General features: G+C 38.7%; 1 protein-coding gene across 1 annotated transcript in view; it reads left to right on the top strand.

Annotated features, from left to right (window-relative positions):
- Positions 1-23,793, top strand: part of LOC135255244 (transcription factor Maf-like) — a 96,109-nt gene extending 72,316 nt beyond the window's left edge. Inside the window, exon 3 of the mRNA XM_064336137.1 lies at positions 23,078-23,793. The gene's annotated coding sequence lies outside the window, so the exon portion shown is untranslated. The remainder of the gene's footprint in view (positions 1-23,077) is intronic.
- Positions 23,794-24,798: the final 1,005 nt, after the last annotated feature.

The raw sequence follows: 24,798 nt of genomic DNA, 5'->3' as shown, positions 1-24,798 counted from the left end.
TCAGTGTATTATGTTACTATCTGTTGCACACAGCAAATAACGACCTCACAGCCATTTAAATGGCATTCATTTCCAGAATTTCAAACCTACACTGCATTTAGTGTCTTCACATTTCTACATGATAACTGTAGTGGATTAGATTGTAGCAAAGTGTGTTCATGTTTCTGACTGCCTCTGGTTTTTACAAGGAAGAGCCAGCAAGGACCTAAGATCAAGCACAAAATAAGCTTAACAATTAATTAATTCTAAATGAACCCAAGTGCACAGCAGGGAAAGCACTTTCTCTTTGATCCTTTAATTTGACCTGAATGCATTAGGACAATTAAAAAACCAGAATTTTTTGTCCAGCAGTAAGGCAGCCCTTCCTCATCTGCTAAAAGAGTGCATGCCCTTTACTGTAGACTCTTCTGTGAGCTGTTAGTCTGCAAGGCATTGAATTCACTGAACCCACTGTAAATATTTCCACAGTATGGAGCCAAGATGATGGGCTAATTTGTTTACCCTGGACATGGTTAAGCCTCTTAGCCTGATAGCTTACACTTGTGCTGAAAATTATTTCTAATAAGATGCTGTAATTATAGAATGGCAATTACAGAGAACTACAGAGGGTAAAAGGTTATGGAATATAGGCCTGTCTATAGAATATAGTACTGGATTGTGTAAGGTTCCCAAGCAGACAGCAATTAAAGATGATGGTTACTTAAACTGTACAGTTATTTGGCCTATTTGAAATGAATAATTCACAATAATGAAATGAAATGCAACCCTGCCGCTTCGATACAGCCCAAGGGGAAATGCTGACGAAAGTCACAAGCTCAAATATGTATCACACTTCTGTGAATCAGTATTCTGTGTCAGTATCATCTCAAACATTTATGTTAAAAGTGATAATTATTCAGTGATTATATTCACATTGTATCCAATACAAGAACATCTGCAGTATCATCAGAAATACAAACATTTTACACAACAGAGTGCTGAGCCACTGTTTTATTAAATCAACAATGAAGCTATATTTTTTTTAAAATACAAAACACTTCATGTATTTTGGGTACAGTATAAAGGTATATTACTTAGCCAACTTTTCATTCCACAACATGGAATTTGGTACGTCTGTACCATTCCCATATGTTCACAGGCATGTCTGTATGTGAATGTATATACAATATGACAGCAGATAGCATGTACTGTATTAGGTTGTGTTATTAGAAACATCTGATCTTGTGAATTGTATTGTATTAAAAGGTAGCCACCTTGGAAATTATGAAAAGATTCATGGTGCCTTTTGAATTAATAAAAGATGAACCATGGTGGGCAGTGCTGTTGCTGTCATTGACCCACACAGTGAGCAGATCCAGGTAAAAAAAAATGAAAGGCTTAGGGGAGCTGAGGAGGGACGCAGAGAGGTGAAGCTGGAGTGAGCATGGAAGGGGCACGGAAGGCCGTGTCCCAGGACGCCCAGGCCTCGATCGATCGATCGAGCGCAAACGGGCATCGGAGGTGTCCCGTTCTCATCCTGGAGATCGCCGCGCTCGCCGGGCAGTTCAGCAGTGGCAGTTTGATCATCTACCCATCCCCCGCGCAGGCAGCACTTAGATCTGCTTGGGTCGCTCCTTTCCCCAGAGACGCTGTCCAATCAGTGGCGAGCACCCTGAACTATGCGCTGCCATGGGGTACAGGATGTGCATTCACACACATGTACTGAAGGCCACTGGCACACTGCAGAACATTGAAGTAACATGTGGAATGTGTGTATATTTAACTAGCGGCTTTCTGTGTATGAGTGGGGAAGAAAGCCTTTGTGAGGAATTGCCGTTCACATTGGGTACTGAAATCAAATCTGGGTCAAACGGCCATACTGGGTGAAGGATGAGATGAAATCAATCGTTTTATCCTGTCATTATATATTTGTGCTCAACAGCAGTAGCTGTTAGAAGAATGGAAACACTGGGTAAAAACTATGCATTAAAAAAAACAGAAGATGATATTTTTCCCTGCCTTGCATCCATGAAAGTAGATTATTTAACATTTTCTGGAGATGGCTTTAAAAATACACCATAAGTCATTTTTTAATACTCAGTCACTAAAGTATTTGAGTTTGAGAAAATCTACCTGCTTGTCTTAGTATGCCACTCAGTTAGTGAGTGTGCTTGTGTCTTGTAGCAAAACAGCTGTCCCAAGGGAGCATTAACAAATTGCATAAATTTGGTTTCCTGATAAAGCACATTCAACGAAATGATATAGTGTGCAGAAGTGCTGTAGATCCCAGCAATAACTTCTGCTTTCTTTTTTAATTTAGCGGTGAACGTATAATCTTTCCTTCTCTTGTCCGTTTTATTTTTTGGGCTACTCTTTTTATTCATTTATTTGTTTCTGACCCCATGACTGGGTTCAAAAAGAAAGTTAAGTTCACATAAATTATGATTTTTTTAAGGTTCATTTCAATTAGCATTTTTCCTCGCTTGGCTAGTGATTGGTCACATGCTGATTTGTACACATGTGCTGTCAAACATCGGAGCAGTAGGGAGGTGTGCAAATGAGCTGGTCAGGAATGGCCTTGTCCTTGGCATTTCCGATACCTCGGGGGTTCAGTGAGCAGTGATACTTATTTAAAAAATCTAATAAATAAAAAAACTCTAGAATGGTAAAAAAAAAAAAAAGGAAAATTACTGTAGTCTGGGAAAATAAATGGCCTGTATCCTGCACTGGTGTTTCACTACGGTGTTGTGCAAGCAGAAGGGCATGTGGTGACAGCCTTGACCGTTAGTATACTGCTTATACTGTACCTGTGTTTGCTGCAATGAAATCCATCAGGTCACCTTCATAATTTCCATTTTCTTTCTGGGGGTGTAAAACGAAACCGCCGCTACCGAAAGTTGACTATATTTAGGTCGCCTATACGTTAACATATCTCCAAAACAAATGCAATTCTCCGCACGGCAAATTTTGCTGAGCTGCCATTAGATGAGTTGATATCAACGTTTTGTTCCCTGCCAGGCCATTAAAAAAATCCTCACAGTATGCACTTTGGCTTATTTATTTATTTATTTAAAAGCATGGGCAAAATTAAAATGAATACATCACTATATGTTACTGTCAAGATGTCCTTAATTTAAACAAGTTACTCTTATATGTTCACACCTTTTAAAAATATCATGAGGTTTTTCATGTGGTACATTAATCATCTAATACTGGCACACACCACTCTTTGTTGTCCAGGAATGATTATTCAACAAAAAGCGCACATTCATAGGCCTTGGTGCAAGTGTATTCTTGTGTACCAATGAAAAAAAGACACTCCTTACTCAACATATATTTTTAAAAGCTAATTTTAAAGAAAAAAGCGCATCAACCATGTGCCAAACCCTCAACTCTTGCTGCCAACATATGCATTGAAAACATACATGTGAATTTAGTATTTTTAAAATTATTTTAGGCTGTGCCATTTTGCATACATTTTCAATCTCATGTGTTCCAGGTTCTTCTGATTGGGAATTCTGAAAAAAAAACCCAGGTCTGCACCACAAACCTCAAGGCATCTAAAATGCCGGGTAGTGGGCATGTTTTTAGAAGATTCGCATTGCGCAATTTTTTCCCCAGTTGGTTTTTGGTTCCTCTGCTGACATATTTGCACAGAGTGTTCATGCTGATGAATGGAACTGCTAGGCCTTGTCTTTTGTCTACCAGTCATGTTGGCCGGTTTTTTTAGAGACAGGACACAAAATAAACACAAACATGTGTTCAGTTGCTAGGATAGCAAAGAAAAAAATGTTTGTTTGTGCTTGTGTTTGAGCGGGCAAGTTTTTTAAAGGGTTGTTTCTGTGTAGTCATGCAACCTCACAAGCTGGCATCAAATTCTGACATTACCCAATTAATTTTTTTTTTTTTTTTTAATAAAAAAAATGTATATATGTTTTCCTCTCATTCCATTTGCCAGAATCAGAGGCCCAGTATGGATCTGTAGCTCAGATGAAAGGAGGGGGAGTTTGGGACGGGATCAGAGAAATACCCTGAGAAATGTATCTGGAGAGGCCTCCCGCGGGCACACTTTGGAGGGTGAGGGTTCTGCCAAGTTTGCAGGTTGAAGTGTCCGCCACAGCTGCAGCGCTGACACAAGCACTCAGCGGCCGCAGTAACGGCTCTCTCCTCTCTCCGGTTTTATTGAGCAGTCAGGCCTGTAACAACAAGGGATACCAGAATGTAATCTCTGTACTGTCCCAATGTCAGGTGCTTGTCACGCTGCTACACCATTGGTCAAATTTCAAGTCTCCAGAAGAAAAGAAAACTAAATTCTTACTCCTGGAGAGTGCACTAAAGTCTGTTTTCACCAGCAATTTACACGAGCATGTTTGATGCTGGATATGTAGTTCTATGTCATCCTGCTAAAAAATAAAATTTATCCTGCTAACAGAGCATTACAGTTTCATTTTTTGTTTTTTTTTTGGAAGGGTGAAAATTTAGAATGTGCGAAAACAAAAATTACTGAACGACGAAAAAAAAATCAATGTGTTCAACACTGATGACAATAGGTTATTTATGTTGTAGGGGTTAAAAATCCAGATACTGTGAGCAATACATTTTTGTTCATGAATTTTATAGTCAAATATAGATGCTTGTTAATGATGAATTTATTTAAAACTTTTATTCAGCCCACACAAGCAGCTTCTGATGTAATATCAATAATGGCCAGCAGAGTATAATGCTATCAAATAGGATTAACTGAACCCCATTCAAACAGTTGAACAAAAATCTGATTTTTGACAAATCTGTCAAGGCGTACATCTTATATTGGCGTTCAACACATTTTGTAGCATACATTACATTTGAATATACTACTACAATGGAGCAACGTATCACAAAAGGGGAAATTGTTAGCAGGCATATTTACAAGGAAGTCCTGGTAGCAAGCCAGTAACATCATTAACTGCATTTTCCAAACTCATCACTCAACTGAATGCACATTAATAATTGTAGAACTACAAATGCTAAATTGCTCTGAAGAAGGCCATTTTTTTTGCTACTGTTATTAAGACATATCTTAAATCTTAAATATCTGTAAATCATTGTTTAGTATAAATGCCACTATGATTTCTGAGTTATGTCTAAGCTTCCTAACAATTAGTAATACAAATGATTTGACCACAGCAACAGGTAGCACAGACACAACATGTGGGTCTCCAGATGGAGTTTATGCTGATCTACTGTATGCCAAAGCTGTAATGCAATCAGATTTATAAGTGGATGCAGTCCCAGATTTAGAGCATACTGTACATCATTACTCATTTTCACTTATTTGGCAGGAAAAAAATAGAGGAAATTGTCAAAAGTAAGGAGCTTATAAATTCAATTGAATCAGCACAGCTGGGCCACAGGAAACAAAGAGCACACTTCTGAAATCATATGGAAACACAAGTAGCTCCATTGGACAATATTCACATTTCATGTAATTCCTCCTTTCACCAGCATATAAATATCTCAATCACCCTCACCCACTTCGCTTTGTGTGTGTGTGTATGTGTTTGCGTGTCTGTGTGTGTGTGTATGTGTGTGTGCAGTATAATCGGTGCTGCCTTCCTCATTGTGATGATACATACAAGATATGTTACAGTTAGTGCAGAAAAGGAAGGCTCCATTCCTATACCCCTTGTCCCCATCCATGAAACAGTGCAGGCAGTGTTCCAAACCATTGTCTTCCTCATGCGAACAAATACCTAAACAATATACCTTCCCTATACATCATTCCCTCACTATTCACCCATCACTCTCCCATCATGCAATATGCTTCAAATACTTCAAATGAATATATGTGATTCTCCCGTGGACAGAAAGGGACAATGAGAGCCCTCCCGTAATGAGGCTTTTGAACATGGGCACAGGAAGAAAAAAAAAATCTTAGCCGTAGAATTATTCTTTTATTATTATTATTATTACTTGTTTACTTATTTTTTTAATATAATTCTTGGATGAACTGAACTAACTTCATTCACTAACTAACAAATTCAGATAAAGTTATTTCATACATTAATTTAGCAATTTCTCTATTTACCCTTTCAGCAAAAGTTCATAATTATTCATAGTTATTCATATGTTTGCCTTAATTATAAGTATTATAATTTGCATTATGTAATTACTATTGTTATGAATGATTTTTTTTATGAAAGCCCAGTATGGCTAATGTCACTGTGGATTAGTATATTGTCTGAATTATTATTGTTTTAGGTTGTTTCGTATTTGAAAATATCCTGCTCCACTAAACCAGCAGACCTCCACTGACAATTATCTGGCATGATGCAAGATTTGCTATGCTTTTTTGCTGTATTGTTTGTATGATATTACTTGTCTATGTATAGTTCTACTATTTTAGATAAAGTTTGCTTGATTGTGCAAACTGAGCACAATCACGTATACTAGCTGGATTATTCCAGCCTTTTCTCATAATTGTAGTTCCACCATAAAACCATTTCATATGTTGCAGGAAAAGCATTGTAATAGACGTCGAACAAAATGAATTCACAATACGCATGAATTTTTTATTTGCATTCAATAATGCTTTCGTGACAGCAAATATGTATAGATGCCTTAAAAGCCCCCCATAAATGTGTTCTCGACTCTGAGGTGCTCAATACAATGATCTGCAAAACAGAAAACATCCAGAGCTGGTGTTCAGAGATCTGGTGATTAAGAGAGAAGCTTGTTCCAGCCTATCGTTGTATACAGGAGCTTTAATTCCTGTAAAATTTATTTAAATATTCACCTCAAATTTGCAACTTCATAAACAAATGTTTTGTGCCAAGTACACAAATGAACTGGCTATGACATATGATTGGTCCTTAGTAATAATCTTAGTAATAATTACTAATAAGCCTTTTCATCTGTACGTTTTACTCATTTACACTAATAAAATGGTATTGTTCAGAAAAGGCTATACACCTATACAGTTGTAGTGCAATGAAGATGAGCTCTTGCAGCAGGTGGTTATGAATAAACATGTTATTAATGGTCCCTCTGTGCTTACCCTCCACCACCGAGGAAGTTGACCCATCATCATCTATCTAATCTCAAAGGGGATCCTTTCATAAAATTAGATCCAACTAACAGGTTGAACCGCAGAGTACTTCATGAGACTGACACATGCAGATACACACACACACACACACACACATATGCACACACACGCATACACACGCACACACACCATAACTGTACTACACTTTCCAAGTAGTGCAGCCTATCTGTGTTTGAGGGTTTTGTTATATTCATAATCGGGGGCATAAATTTCTGGCTTTTTGATAGAAGTTCCATACAAACCAGGACTCCTTGGAACAACAGATATTGTATCTCAATGGGATCTTCCTGGTTATATGAAGGATAAATAAAAGTACTCTAAATTAATCCTTGTTAAAATGAAACCATGGAAGGATGTCTCCTGTCCAGCCATAATCAAACTGTTCTGAAGTCACATAATTCACTTTCAAGTACATACAGAGCCAAGTGCAATAAAGTGAAGCAAGCAGATGTCTCCTGACTGATTCATCCTAAGAGGAAGCATATTTTGGTTGCAAACGGCTGGACTCCTCAAGCCACTAAATGGGTAGATGATATCAATCATTATGAAACTAGAAGAGCCAATGGAAGTGGTGGAAGGCCCGGGGTTTGGAAGGCTAAGGGTATGGCTGTCAATTTGGTTCGGTTTTCAGAAAACAGTTACGCACCGGTCACGGCTCGTCAGCGCAGCTGGAATATTGAAACCACAATAATTACCTGCCACTCACAGCATCCGGGCGGACTGATTGGATATAAAACATCCTATCCCCCAAGAACAACCCTGCCAAGTCCGATGCTCCAATAACGCATGCCGTAATTGAACTCGCACGGAGGCCCATGTGCTTTGCGCAAAGCCAGCATCTGGAGACGTTTTTCTTATCGTTCCCCTGTGTCTTTATTTCGTGTTTGTTTTCCAGCGGAGGAGGGAAAGGGAACCGTGCTATTTATTCACACGAGCAACCCTTCATTACGCGAAGCTTCTGTCTCCTCAACAGCAGTACAGCATATCATTGTTTGGTTATGAAGAAAAGGGGTAGAAAACGATGTTTTGGCTTGGCAACAAAACTATCAGCTTTCACTTGGATTACCAAAAGACTGCTTAATTCAAACATGCTTAAATTGAATTTCCATTTTTATGTCAAACTACAGGGTTGCTGCTAGACTGCGTACACAAGGGTGTCTGTACCAGCCATAGATGTATGATTTACTTGAAGGTGGAGAAAAATGTATCTAAGATCAAACAGGTCTGCTATGTATGTTTAGCCATTTTTATCGGATGTATCTGTGAGTCTTGCACAGTATACATTAATACACAGATACAAGTAATGTGCATAAGGGTCTGCATTCACAGACATTTGGATAATACAACTTCTGTGAAAATCAATCTCATTGGCTATTTGTAACTTTCGATTAAAAATGATGGTATGAACATAAATTAAGCGGTGCTATCACACACAAAGTTGCATTTTTACCAATTAGGTTGGTGAAATGTATGCAGTCCAGTCCCATTCATTAGTTTGTTTCTGAAGAGAAAAACCCTAGGAGGGGCAGTGTATCAAAGGAGCTGTGTGAGCACATTGAAAAGATGGCAGCAGAATTCTCAGGGGTGTCATTAAATCACAGAACAGGGAAATAAATAAGACAGGAGAACTGGACATTCCCGCTCTTCCACAGGCCACCAGTATGAGATGGCAGAGTTCTGGAATAAATAAATGACTGCATGTTACCTCCAGAGTAATGTTACTCATCTGCGACTGATCAAAATAAATGGCCAGTGAGAAGCCGTGTATGTCAATATAGTGAGAAGAGAACACTAAAGAAATGATGGGTGTCATCTCCTGCTTTCTCTCTCTCTCATACTTTGATCTGCAACTTCCTTCCTGCTAATAGCATACTGTGACCACCTAGACCCAGGGACTGCACCCCCACATCCTGAGCTGAGGTACAGAAGTTGCCTGTGCACTGTCTGGCTCTACATCAATTTATGTACTTGACTACAGGGCTTTGCTTACATTACATAAATTGTGTAATGTCAATTCCCATATACTGTCAGAAAGCACTCCCCACAATTCCACTGGTTCAAACAGTCTCCCTGTATAAGTCAGGGAATTTGAGAAGCTTAGAATGTACTTCTGAACTGGGGCAGAACAGCAGTTCAGTTCTGTCATTAACAGGTGGTGTCAGCCTCAATGTACTATGTGTATTGATGAACTGCTGTAACCCTGCTGTTTATCAGCATTTAAAATGTTCTGTCTTCCACAGAGTCTGTACCTTATCCAACCTTAAAAACAGAGCTCTGGAACAAGAAAAGGGGCATGGCTTGGGTTTGAATTTACACATACAGGTCAGCAGAATGTACTGCATTTGGCAAACGTGCGTACTCGGGGATATGCAGAATTGGTAATTAGGTCTGAGTTGAATTAATTTCCTCCATTCCACAACTTTACTTTCCCCAAGTTCAGGACAACAAGAGGAAGAAACACCCTCAGTCCTCAGCATAAAAGGAACCCATGATACTTACCCATAATTCATTGTTCTTTCTATGCTTCCCAAAAGAGAGTAGAATACAATGTGATCGTGTTAAAAAATAAATAAATAAATAAACAAGCAAAGGCCTGATGGCAGCAGGAAACAGAATTTAGGAAACATTCAAGTAGAAGACAGTGTGTCAAAATTAAACTTGATTGATTAGACAGAGGTGCCTTCTGGAAAGTCCATTTTAGCATTTTTCACAGTGGTTGGCAATAAATCCATCAGTAGCCTTGTGAGAATTATAAGACAGAACGGCCATTCTCTGCACCGTGTCTGGAGGTAGCATTGTGCGGTTGGTCAGGGGAGGGGAGACACGGGTCCATATCCTGTGCGTTATTTAACACCTGCAGTGTTCTGTCAAATGACCCTCGGAGGCCCTCCCCAGGCCTGAGTGAGTCGCTAGCTTCCCCCGAGGCCGGCGGCGGCCCTAACGGATCCGCACGCGATGCTGCGTTTCATTTACCACGGCTCAATAACAAATCCCTCCACCGCCGGACCCGGTCACGCTGAATTATACTTCCTGTCCTCGGAAAGCGGGCGATATCTGTTTTCTCTGGCAGCTTTAACAAGGTGGATTAAACCGCTGGCCCTTTATCAGCCTGTGACAAATATATTCCTTTAATAGTTTTGATAGGTATCGATTCTCAGAGCAGTTTCTCTTAAAAGCGAGGTAAAAATGAGCTTTTAAGCCCAACGAGGACCTCGGCGCGGCTTTTAACAGGGACCGCTAATGAGATGACTTGGGGGGGAGCTGACAGACGGCTGGGCGCTCGAGATACAGAAAGGTTAAAGCTGTCACCGTAACCCACGGCATCTAGAATCTGCCACATGAAAACAAATTAAAAAGAAAAGCAGCTCATTCAAGAAAAAATGGCTGCAAGTCTTGAATACTCATGAACATACCCCTTGCTGAGATATTAATAGACTCAAGAACATTGTACCTTGATGTTTGTTTGATCTGTCTTTTCCCTCCACTTCAAATAAAATGAATAACAAGGACAGCCGTACCTATTGAAATGACAGTTGTTTCAATGCTGCTGTTCCCCATTTTATTTACATATTTGTCCCTTCAATGTTCTCTGTTAGTACACAGTTTTCTTGTAAAAATACATGCAAAGTGAGAATGGAGAATTTCTGACTCATACATTCATCACCAAAGCTTCAGATTTCATACAGGCTTTTCTGTCAGTGAGAATGTTGAAGGACTCTGAAGGTGTTACAATACGAAAATAAAATTGAGAACCAGCCTTGTAAAAAATAGCCTACTAGGGCCCCTTGACATTTGCGGCCTTTGTACAAATACAAAGTTTTCTGTAGGGCTTGCATTTGATACTTTTGGAGGCTTTCTATTGTACAGTTCAAATAGGCTAATGTTCAAGATGAAATTATAACAGTACGATAATCCACTTTCACACTCCAATTTCAAAACAGTACAATTTCCTTTTGAAAGCTACACCTTATGTTTTTTGTGTTTGACCACATTCAAAATGTAAGAATGTGCACACAGAAATGTGTGGAGATGAACACGACATTTGCAGACACATGCAGATAAACATGTAGAAATGCATACACCACCTACAGCAACTTGACAGACATCAATGTTCTGTGGATTTGGTTTGCTTCACAGGCTGGTACCTGGAAAACAGCACACATGCCTCTGTGACCTTGGCGTCACCCCTACTAGTGTAACGGGCTGGCTGCAGGAAGTGTACACATCCCGATTATGAATGTTTCATCTCTCTCTTTCTCTCTCTCTCTCTCTCTCTCTTCCTTTGACAAAAAGGTGTAAGATAAAATCTCATCATCTGGGAAATTTTTTTTTTTAAAGTGCAAACATCTGTAACTGTAGCTACTGTGTGCAAAATATAATACTTGGCACATCTGTAAAGTTGTGTAAGTCGCTCTGGATAAGAGCGTCTGCTAAATGCCTGTAATCTAAATGTTACGCATACCACATGACTAGTTGAACAACAAAAACAATTTATAAATAACTTTATCTTTAAATCAAGTCATTTGTAATTGCAGAATTGATTTTTCTTTTTCAGTACTTGGGCTGATTCTAAGTCAGAATTCATTTGCTTAGGAAATCTTGGCAATAAACAGACCGCTACTTACGTTTTTAGTTTTATTTTTATCCAATGAATGAATAAATAAATAAATAAATAAATAAAAAATAAAAATCCATTGAATGAGGGAAAAACAATCTAATTGTAAATTAAATTTGAATCAAGGCAGATGTGTGCCCTGTGGCAACTGTAATGACATTGGCAGTCTCTCCACAGTCTTTATTTCAATTGCCTCAACCCCAAAATGACAAATAACTGAATCTGTTTTAAAAACTGAATCAGGTATTAGGCACTAATTAAAACACAAGATACACATTGACAACAAAATTGTAAATTTGATGTTTTTATTTTAGAATCATTAAATATACTGTTTCCATGAAACTTAAATGTATGGAAGTGACATCTTTAGCTAGATTGTGGAATAAGATGGGATTCTACAGCATGCAGGGAGCCTTCAAACAATGAAATGGATGTGGGCCAGCTACTGTGGCCTGCACTACAAATGTTGGATAAGATTGCGCACTCCGTGGCTTCATGCAGCCTTCATTGCAGTAAATTGACCCTGCCAAATAAAAACAGACTTCTCAAACACATTCTCTCAAAATATCCCCAAATAGAGGAAGGTAATGGCAGTGTAGTTTCCCTCATTTGCCAACCACACAATCTTAAAAATAAGGTGGAAAATTCCACTCCAGCAAGACATACACCAGTTGACTCTGTAACAAAGATCTAACTTCCTGACTGTAAACACTGACTTGGATGGTTTAAAAAGAGCCAAAAGTGTGCATCTGAATGCATTCAACTGGCCTTTCCGTGTCATGTGAAGGACAGTGCATTAGTACAGGAACATTTCACTCCCCTGAAGATTTCGTAATGGTTCATATACTGGATAAAACATCTGTGATTGTTATATGCATTGTACTACAGATACCCAGACCCCTAAGAAAGGCTCCATACATGTGATGTCATATAAGAAGAGTATTCATTCTTCAAAACATGCTGCTTGAGTTAACAAATAATCTGTTTTATAGATAGGTCTAGTGGCAAGCAATAGCATTTGTTCATTAATGATTTCACAGCAAGGAGATATATAAGTTTGTTCAGCTCTTTACCTGGGACTTATGGCACAGTTATTGAAAAGAAGTAAGGTATTAAGTACTAGCTCACAGTGGAACTCAATTAACTGACTGCACATCTGTGTCCTGCAGCCGTGATGCATGGTTGCACATGGCATTAGAAGCCCTACACATACCCTGAGTGGCCTTGAACAGAATCAGCACTGATACTATTCAACAGAACACTGTGGCAAACACAGTCACAGTAAGATAAACAGGAGAGGTCATCTGGAATTTTCCCACTGACCTGAGTGTACTGTTCCACTAACTGCTGGAAAAAATATATATTTTCAAGCTCTTCCATCAAGAAATCTTCTGCTCACTATTTTTTCCAAGACCATTTTAAAAACAATTTCTATAGAAGACATTAGATTGAAAAGAAAATGTCATTTTATTTCTTTCCTCGTTATCTTGTTCCAATCAGAGAGCCGCGGCCTGTCACAGCCGCTGTGCAGTTGAACCGCAAGCATTTGCATAACAGGAAGCTGCACATCCGTGCCTGAAAGAGGGACAGCCCCGCCAAAGTGACCGTCAACTCCCCCTCAAATGTGCGCACGCAAAGGCGCAGATCTCCATCTCATTCCGCGCCTACGCGGAACACGGCTGCCACCACATCTCACCGTTCACACACACAGATATCACCCAATCAGAAAGCAGAGATTGGGGTATCAGAAGCGTGCCTGGCGAGGCAGGGCAGTGATGTGGCTCGTGTGACTTAGCGGCCTTTATTCATCACTGGGGCACATTCAGCCATGTTGTGAAAATGTCGGTCTTCGTTACAGAACTTTCGAAAATAGAGACTAGCGGAAAGAATGAAAACAGGATGAGCAAAAAAACAGCTTAACAGACAAAATAATTTAAACCATTATATTAGGTGTACTTCAGTGAACATTTTCCAAGGACCAGTCAAAGACATTTGCCTTAATAAATATTATGTAAAATATAACTGCAATTTTGATTTCTGACAAATAAAAACATTGCAATTGTTTAGATATATACAAAACAGCAAAAACCTGCTTGGTAAATAAAACTAAATGTTTAAATGAAGAAAATGTTAAATTAAGTTACATAAAAACTTCATACTGTATGTAGGCAGAGGCAAATATAATCTCTGGTTTTGAACAGACTGTGTTGGATTCTGAAACTGATATCTAGTCCCCTTCTGTTAAAGGTCATGCACATCTATGGGGTCTTAGGCATCAAGTCGATATGCATATCTTTGTCATTGCAGTTATGAAAAGAAGACGGGCCACCACTTGAAATCTCAGGTGTGCTCTGGCCCTATGGTAAGCGAGCATTACACTGGGGTTATTCTGGGTCAGAATGATGCCGGGCCACACGGCCAGAGTTAGAGTGCTGATTTGTTCCAAAGGGAGAAACACAAGCAGCTGCTGACATCACAGACTGCGACGCCGTGAATGTTATTTGAAGAACACCGAGAGCACCGTGAATGTAATTTGATCAGAGTTATTCTCAGACCTCCTTTTACAGAAAAGGGCCCAAGGACAGCTATGCTCACCTCCAGGTGGGATCATAGAGTGGGATATTCAGAACGTGGTATTCAATTAGGGTATCTGGATTGGAGCGGGGGTGTCTAGTCTGGGGTACTTATATAATAATATAAGTATAAAATACTTAAGCCTATGACATGGTTAAAGTAAATCGTTGTACTACAATCTTGCTTTGCATTCCTTTAGTCCCTATGAGTATTTACACAATTAACTATGGGGTGTTATTTGGAAAGTGCAATGGTAATTTTTTTTTTACAAACCTTCCCTCCCAAAGTTTGCCTATATTTAATTAACAGAAGATTTACATGTATATTTTATGTTCATCATATAAGGGAAGTTCATCTTATTGTAGAATTACACAGAAAAATGTGAAATCTTGTCACCAAATATTTATTTTGGAATGATAGATGTATATGCAATTTCAATATTTGAAAACACAGATTTAAGAACCCATCTGCTCAGGTGTATTAATTAAATTAGGAAAAGATGTACACACTAATATGTCCAGTGTTAAGTCTGCTCTTACATATGTCTTACATAGCTTACATATAGTACATATGTTCCCTATTTGTCTCTATTGGAATTGAATTAACACTGGGCATTTTACTGTATATTACTCTTGTTTTGAACAAGATTATAAATCCATTATATAGATTTACAAATCTGATAAAAACTAATATCTAAATCTGATGTTAAAATGTTTTTAAAACATTTAAGTGATGTCTTAAATATATGCTTCTAAATACATATTTAGTAAAAAAAAAAAATCGATGTATATGTTAAAATTATATCTACATCTATCATTCTGAAATAAATATTTTGTGGGGTGGGGTTAATATGCATATCTTTTCCAGATTTATACAACATGCCAAAGAGTTCATTTCAGATTTATGTTTAGGATAAAAGTATTTTTTAGTACCAGAGATTTAAGATCTAATTTAAATATTTGTTCATGGGATAACTATATAGTTTCTGTAATACATATTTAAAAATTAAATTAAATGTTCGTTTCAATTAAATTGAATTAGTACATAAATGTTTATTATGCAGAGCAGATAAATTATATACTTTAAACATTTTGTTAAGCTTAAATAAATAAATAAAAATGTACCCATCACCTTTACAGATTTACAGATACACCCATTAATACACAGGAAAGACAGATTTGCAAATATTTTACTGTGGGAAAAAAATGGCACATGTTTAATGGATTTTGCCATACTGTAGCATTTAATAACTCATAATTGGTTACATTATTAATTCCATTCTAATCTCATATCGATTGTTGTTTTTGTGTGGCTGATACCAGATTTTAAAATTCAGTCATAGTGCCGACACTTTATATGGTCCAGTGAGAAAACTGAAATGAATAGTTTTCTCATCTGGTCTTAAACATAGTAAAAGTAATGAAATGAAGATCAAAGAAATCAATATACATCTTGAACTTTTCGGTACCCAACCTTATTGACCTCTGACCGCAACTGGGTAGAAACATGCAGGTAGGCAAATTGGACAGTATAAATTGCCCAAAGGTATGAGTGTGTGAGTGAATGATGTGTGTGCCCTGCAATAGATTGGTGGCCTGTCCAGGGTGTATTCCTGGCTCTCTCCCAATGCACGCTGGTGTAGGCTCCAGCGACCCCCGCGACCCTGACCAGGATAAGTCGGTATAGGTAATGGATGGATGGTGCTTGACAAATGCTAATTCTTTCTGACACAAGGTGTATCATCATGTACTCACTTTAGAATGTTAGATACCAATTTTGCACAATGTGCTGAATAAGAGGACATAATGGTGTAATAAAGAAATCAACTATCCTCATGTTTGAGTGATTCATTCATTAATTACCAAGATATGCTTGCTCAGAACACATGGTACCAATTCCCCTGCAAAATATGGGAACACCTGTCTTGTAATGAAAATGTGTGTGAAGGTGCCTGTGCAGCCATAGTCAGCAGGAGCGGAACGAGGCCCTTGGGTCTAGGTAATAAGCCACGTTAGAGCACACATCCCTATGGGTCTCAGAGACTGTTTCCAGACCTTACACTGGGACAGCAGGTTACTTTAGTGCATGACAAACAAGCCCAGGTATCAGATGCTGTGCCACTGTCACACATACTGAAGTTAGAGACTGGGAGCCACTGTGTGTGTGTGTGCATGTGTGTGTGTGCGTGCATGCATGCGTGCTTGTGTGTGTGTGTGTGTGTGTGAAAGATAGAGATAAAGATAGAGAGATAGTGACAGGGGTAGATAGAGTGAGAGAGAGAGACTTTCTATGTGAGTCTTCTTAGAGATGTGTGTGTAAGTGTAAGAAAGCAAGAATTAGAGAGAAATTAAAGAGAAAAAGAGAGATTGTTTATACACAGGAGAAAACCCAAGCACAGGACAGTTGACACAAACAAGTGAAACTATGCTCAGGAGGAAACCTATAAACAGACCCAGAGCCCCAAGTTCTCTGGTTGTCCCATTTGCACAAGGTTGTCATCTGTTTGCAAACTGAACAGATGAAAGGGGTTAGAGGGATCCTACTGTTGTAAAGAGAAGAATGACTATTTTCACTCAAATGATTACTGCATTATTTTATTAGTAACACCCTAATCTGAGACATGTTTTATTTTTTATTGTTCCTGCTAAAGGGTATCATGGCAGAAATATAAACTTTCCTAGATTATGGGCATTTTACCTTTGTATTCTAAGCAGGTATTCAGACTCACAATGTGTACATGCTTATGTCTTATATTAGGTCTTACTTGCACGCACAGGAAAATGTAGATTTGTTAGGCACATGGGTGTACAAAAATACCAGCAATAAAATTCCCCTTACACAACATGTTATATATATCTCTAGCTCCTGAAAAAACACAATAGTTTAATGAGGAAATAGTTTCTGGAACACTCATGAAATTAAAACACTAAAATATCACCATAAGTCACCAAGAATCTGAAAAAATATTTGAAACGAATGAAAGCCTGTGCAATAAAACAATGGAAACTAAAACTTCCGGTGTATAAACGAGTCTGTATTTCAGATTGTTTTCAATAAGCCCATTTGAAACAGTAGCCTATTAAACAAGAAGTGGCCCTTTGTGTATTGATTTATATCCCATATTTTGTTTCTATTTGACCATAAGTAATGAAAGAGCATTCTTTTGGCTCTCCCCATAGAAGCCTTGTGGTAAAAAATGCAAGCCTAATTTTAGCAAAGAAGAGCTAGAAGTGCTTGTGGAGTAACTGACGTGTCATGTGTGGACCTCGTCCAAAAACGTACAGCATTGGTCAAGACTGCAAAAGTGCTAAGATGAGTGGCTTAGTTAATCCATCCATCCATCCATTATCTGTACCCGCTTACCCTGAGCAGGGTCGTGGAGGGTGCTGGAGCCTATCCAAGCGTGCATTGGGCGAGAGGCAGGAATGCACCCCAGACAGGCCGCCAGTCTATCGCAGGGCGGCTTAGTTAAGCAGAGGTAAAATTTACAGAAGGAAAATGTGTTTAATTCCAAACTCATGAATAGCCAACAATAATAATTTATCCCTATCTAACTCTCTGCTCTAGAATTCAAATCTTTTTTTGAACCACACAACATTCCCAGATGGAGTATACTAGATTCCATCTTTTCTTATGAGTCAATGGCACACACCCTCAAGCTCTGTCACACACATATTTAGCACCCCTTTACTTACAAACTTTAAGCACACAACTCTGTAATTTTGTAATACAGTTGACTTTGGGGGCGGATCTCGAGTCTGAATAGACCCCTTAGTGAGTACAGTTATTCAATAAGTGAGTGCTCGTCCATAGCCTATCCTGCATATCCTCCACAACCAGTATACTGAAAGGATTGAGAGCACTTGCACACAGGTTCTTGGGCTAATACTCCAAGTAAATCAAGAAAATATGAAAATAAAGACAATGCATTAATCAGTTATCAATGATCATCAATACCTTGAGTCAAGTAACATTTCACGGGACTCTTTTTGGCATTACATTTTTTTTTTCAAGGAACACGATTTATGGACTGCTAGACTTCCTGAGAAAAATCTATCTCAGCAGCTGTTTTTTGTTCTCTCTGATGGCATAACTTTCATCGGGGATGAATGGGATCCTGCCAAGATACTCCTACTGTGGAATTAAGCAGGCCATGCTTCCAACAGGCCTGCTTATTAGCACTCTGATGGTGAAACTGACCACAGCAGCAGCCCGACATGTTTTTTCACATATTTTTGCTCACATCCTAATGACCTATCCTGGGCCTCAGATACCAGGAAAATGTATTATGTCACAACAGCTGTCTTTGTTAGCTGTTGACCCATCTTGGACATTGTGGAGTGAAAGCAATGTGTGCAGGCATGCATGCATGCATACATACATTCATATAGTGACACAAAATCTATTCAGTAAAAAACTAACATTTTTATGATTTCAAAACCCAGGAAGATTCTTTTGGCCAGTGGAAGCAATTTCACTTTTTCAAACAAAAGTACATTTACTTTTTTGATCTGCAAGGGTTTCATTTTTACCATTTCAGCTAATTATTTAATTGATGATGGCTAGATTAAATTAGTTGTAGCACAGCTGTAAAAAGCAATTGGCTTTGATTGTTTCATGTCAGAAAATAGTTTATGAGGTTTAGGGTGATCTGCGGTCACTACTCGTCACCTTTTAAGATCATACCTGGGATTTCACCATTCTGGATGTTCTGTTGTGGAGTTGCTTTTACTTGTTATTGTTTATTGCATTTCTTTTTTCTTACACGTTTGAGATTTTCTAATACAAGGACAGTCATCTTTATTGAGGTGCACCGATAAAGAGCTCTTCCCAAAGGCACACAGGCACCAAACAGGCATCCCTCCTGACTGCCCATAAGTATAAAGATGGTCAGAAGCCACAGCCCTGCAGGAAATGGTGCTCCACGTAAACATAATTCGATTTCATATCACAAGGTCCAGACAACACAAAATAACCACAGTGTTACATTGTTTTTTTATGTTGTTTTGCTGTTGACTTTGTTTCCGCTTTTGTTTTCACTTTCACGATTTTAGCAGGAAACCCTTTCGCACACACCAAGGCTGTCGTATATCAAACGCATGTGAGTGGATGTAACTTTGCGCTTTGTATCTATGCAGAGAAGAGCGATAAAGATATGACCGTACGTTTCACCTCCTCTGGTATGAGGGAGAAGTGATTAAGGCAGCACAGGGAGGAGGACTGCTGTGCTCCCTCCCCCCTCTGGATATGGGAGCTTGGGATTTTTGATTGCCAGTCATGCCGTTCCAAGACAAAGCAGACCATGAGTATCCATCAGTGTGCTCACTTTATCTCTATGTATGTCCCGGTCATTTCTGCACTGCTGCTTTGCTGCCCAAGCTCCTGCTCCATTACACACGCAGGCAAGCACACACACACACACACACGTGGGCACACACACACACACGCACACATTCTTTATTTTACTGAATTCTTTATTTAGGTCCACTTTTATAAAATACAATTTAAGAGCCCAAATATATTTCAGTTGCTGTCTGATGTCATTCACTTGTGTAGTGCGCACACACGCACTCAGGCACACACACGCACACACACACACACACACACATTCTTACATACACGCACACTACACACACATAGATGGATAGGACCACTGCAGGTTTACATGCCACACATCATTAGCCGTCCTCCCACAATATCCTGGGAATAACAAGCACTGCTCCCTATCACCAGGACATCCATTACTGGCTGACACTTTTACTACCATTCTGCTCTCTCCCACAGCCCCCCTCCAGTGCTGGGAAGTGTAGCTTATTTGGAGACATGCATGTGGGAGATCATGACCAGATCTGTGGGAGGAATGAAAATCTCTGCTGCCTAAATCATTACAAGCCCATGTTTAAATGGACTGCTACTGAATATTTCATTTAACTAACTACCCTGATTTTATGCTTCCTGAAAACTGTGGCAATTAAGTTTTCTATTTCCAGTCAATTCATTATTATTTTGTGAGAGTATTTGTGGAGGTAGCATAGAACAGTCTTTACCTGGTAAGAAAACCTTATCAATTATGAAGTATAATGAGTCATGGCATGGCTACTCATTGTCTTTTTGATGACTCATCTAGGTGCAGGTCATCTGGTAAGCCTGCATTTTGTATTGTAAGAGGCCAGAAAGGCAGTTTCATTGGATCTGGCCACTGCCTGCAGAATGTTTGCTTAAAGGACACAAGCATGGATGTCATCTGATGCTGAATTCAGTATGAGAAGGTTGTAGCTCAGAAGAGGCAAGGCCCACAGAAGTATAGCAGTCAAGTTTACGGCTACACAAGTTCTTATAAATGTATCATGTTACTGCACATTAGGTGCATGTGGTGTGTGTGTGTATCTATCTTACAATTCTGCATGCACCCGCAACACTTAATGAGCAAGTGTTGCGGGTGCATGTTTACAAATATTACAAGAATCATTGACTGAAGGATACATCTTTCAGATTTGGGCTTTGGACAGATGCAGTCTATGAGCCATGTTGAACTGGATAAGGCCATGTCTGGCGCATACTGAAAATGATGGTACATTCTTATGGGCCCAATTACAGACTTGTAAATTCCAAAAGAAATGTGTTCTTGGTGTATCAGATTGGTACATTGAACAAAGCAAAATAATCTCTTCAGTAAAGATCCTTAATACGCAATAGGCCAGAGGCCACACCATTGGGCTTTCAAGCTTTAAAATTAAAATGACTAATTTTTAATGACCTCCTTCCTTTACTTTCTCTAAATATTTGGGCTTAAAATAACTGCATTTATTTAATTCTAAAAAAATTGACTCATTGAGTAAATAAATACCAGCAGTTTGTGCCATTTTCTTACCAAAATCCCTCCATCAGACAATAGGCACCACATGTTTGTACCCAGGTGCAAATGTGTTGCTCTCTCCTCTGGCATGCTATTCAGGAACTGAAAGACTGGTACTTTGATATGAATTGCTCGATAGCCTGACTAGTAATACAACAAAATATTTTTCACTTTGTGTCTTACTGAAAATAAAAGCTCCAGTATGGAGTTGGATTTAAGAATACGCCATATCAGACGCAAACCAGAAATTATATGTTTGGACTCTTGAATCCTTTGTTTCTGTGATGTAGCTTGTAGACACACCTAAAAGTACACCTTGTTGTACAACGCTTTGTCCATTTCTATCTGGAAGTTAAAGTATACATTTAAAATATATATTTTAACATCATAATAATGTGCCTTAAATTGATATCCATGGTATCTTTGTTGAGTGAAAATTTAAACATAGATTGGGCTTGTCCAGGTTGTTAATCAATCCAATCACTCTTCTTAAACATAAAACATTGTCCAGGTTTATTTTTAGTGTTCCTAGGTTTGAATATAGTGTTCACACTATTAGAGTATTACTATTGTAGCAAAGCTGCTGGAACCCTATTGTTTTGTGCTGTCATGCACATGACAAACTATTGACATCCACAAGCCCAGCTCCCAAGCCCCATTTGCCCATGAGTCACAATTTGGTCCACAGGTCTTTCTCCTCATGAGGAACAAATTAAGTCAACCATGTTGGATTTTCAGCTATTATTAAATGATTCTCCTATAAAAATGGACCAATTTGGTTTTTTACCTCGTCTCTTTATTACTTTTCTGGTGGTTATGTCAAAAATGACCGAATTATAGCCCAATGAATTTTGTAGTAGGTGTGACTTATCACAAAAATGCTTAGCCTAATCCAATCACATGGTGGCTCCATAGAGATCCAAATATTAAAAAAGTATTTAAAAATTCACACAGTAAAAACGACAGTTCACTTGTAAGCGTCCAGTTAAGGAATTTTTAACTCTAGTTTGACTGTCCTGGCTGTTGAGCACCTATCTAGTTCTCTTTTATTTAGCTGGCTTGAAGCACATTGGGCATCTTTTTATTGTTACCCAGAAATTATTTTGGCATGATTTTTGACATTTATGCCTTGTACAAAAGGTATACCTACAAATACATTTCTCCATGCTTTATATTCAAAATTTAGAACTGGAACAATTTAATGTGTTAAAAGGTTGTAGGGTTCAGTTTAAGCTTTCCAGCACTAATGTTGAAATGTTACTTAGAGGGAAGCCATTTGTGGCTTCAGTGGCAAGGAGAAATATGTCTTTGGTAATGTGTCCCATGAAACCACTGCATCAGCTTTCTGATTGGTCCCTCATTTTAATCTTACTGTAATCACCACTTGGTAACACTATGTAATTTTGGGTTTAATACTCCTTAGATTATGTTCTTTTGTTACTTTCCATGTTGACCAATTTCCCATCTCATGCTAGTTCCTCATTCTTCTGAAAAACTGTTTGGAAAAAAACTGCAAAATAGGACAGAGTGGATGAAGTCATGGATTAAGGCCGAATCATGCAATATATTTACAGAGCAAAAATCTGTCATTCTGGTCTGACATATTGTTCCTTTTTTTTGGTATTTAAATTTGCTACGGAAGTCTGGAATAACCTGAATGGAATAACAGAGTCTTTGTGGTCCACAGAAGTCCCCAACCCTGCTTCAAAGTGAACAAGTAGCACTATACCCCTCCTGGGGTATGTTTATCCACTGATTAGATGTGAGCCAAACCACTGGGAAGCTGGACTGACTCATAGTGCGTCACAAACATTCATCATTAAAAAGTGAGGTCAGCATCAGTGGAAGGTATTATTGCAAGCGGTTCACCCCTTTCACAGTGCACTCTGTATGCACAAAGATGACCACATCTGTGTTTCGTGAGTAACTGGTTTCAATGCGCTTTCCTTTTTTCTTGTCTTTCCAGAAACCACCGAATGGCGACAGCCTGGAGTGACCTACAACATTAAGACTGCCACAAAGAACAACATTTACAAATGAAATCACGACAGAAGAAGCAAGGCATCCCTTGAGGTCCTTCACTTTTCTCTCAGAGATTTTACATTCTAGATAGAAACAATACTTACACTTCAATGGCAGCAACAACAGTGAAAACCAATTGTTTCTCATATAGTGAACCTACACATGTTCAAATACAATAAGATAAGAAAGAAGAAACATTGTTTCATGCCTCAGTAAGGAGAGGAAGAAAAACAGGCAATTTAATTCTCTTGGGGCACGATCCATTGTTGTGGACAGAGTATTTTGCCCAAGTTTATTCTTAACATATTTATTTTTTACATATCCTTGCAATTGGCATTATTTTTTTCCTTAGTTTACTTTTTAAAGAAATGTAAGGTGCACTTGGTATCTTAGTCTTAGCAGCTTGTATAAATGGAGCAAAATTATATATAAAAGTGTTCTTTTTAATGTCCAGAGACACAAGCACTCTGCCTCAGCATGCAATATAATGCACTGTAGTTAAATAAAATAATCCAACATGGCAGATAACTGTCATAATTCATGGTTGACTCTTCAGGAAAATTGTTATAATTCATGATCGACACTTCAGCATGGATGAAAGCGCTCATGTTTGTATATTGTCTACATAGCATTTTCAAAAATATACCACAAAAGGACAATGCATTGTCTATATATGGAAATGTATGTAAATACATAGGAAATTCATACAAATAAATCAGGTATCATATAATCTTTTCCCCAGAATGGTGTGATGTGGGCATATAACATAACATTTTGGTCTGCATGGGCTCAGGGGCTTCCATTTCTTAGAACAGCCATGTATGGAAACAGGCACTGCTCTGGGTAAGAGGGTAAATTTCTGTGGAAAACCCATTATAATGTAATACTGCCTGGTTAAGCTGATTGTAAAGACATTTCCAAGCCTAGAGATGAAGCCAGAAAAAGATCTAGAGATGGGTGGCGGGAGGACAGAGAGATCATTTTTCAGTATTCAGTAAGCCTGTTAGTACATTTTACCTTTTTACATATGTATGTTTTGCTTTTTATGTGTTGGTATGTACTTGTGTCCCCATGTGACCACTGGTATTAGAGGGAGTCTGGATAAGTTCTCTACCAAAGGCAGTGACCTTTGCTCCCCATTGCTGGAGTGCCAGGAGCAACTTGTAGATGACATACAGTACAGTACTTCAGATCAACCAAGGAATCCTTTTGAGACAATAACCTAGATCAGGGGTTTGCAACCCTGGACCTGGAGAGCCACAGGCTCTGCTAGTTTGCACTTAATTAATCAATTAGAGCAGTTGATTACACAGGTAACTCACTTGACCTGACTACTTGGGTCTGAATTGGGTGCTGATTTTAAGCACTAGCAGACTTGCAGACCCCTGACCTAGAACCAAGGGGCAAATACAAAGGCCTATGTAAACAGTACAACTGACATGGTTCTGCCTGGCCATCACACAATCCTAAAAATTAGTTTTGTGGCTTCCACTTCCATCTCACAACCCAGCTCCTGGCAGACCCAACCTCCTCTTGACCTATCAACTTATACGGGATGCAGGCGTCTGCACAGTATTGTTAAACCCACAGTAAACGGATTTGCAATAGGAACACATACACATATACAAATATGGACTCAGAGAAACAGTATTTGAGTATCTAGGC

Source organism: Anguilla rostrata, chromosome 5 (genome assembly GCF_018555375.3).
Source record: "Anguilla rostrata isolate EN2019 chromosome 5, ASM1855537v3, whole genome shotgun sequence".
Lineage (NCBI taxonomy): Eukaryota > Metazoa > Chordata > Actinopteri > Anguilliformes > Anguillidae > Anguilla > Anguilla rostrata.
This window is presented reverse-complemented; position numbering and strand designations above follow the sequence as displayed.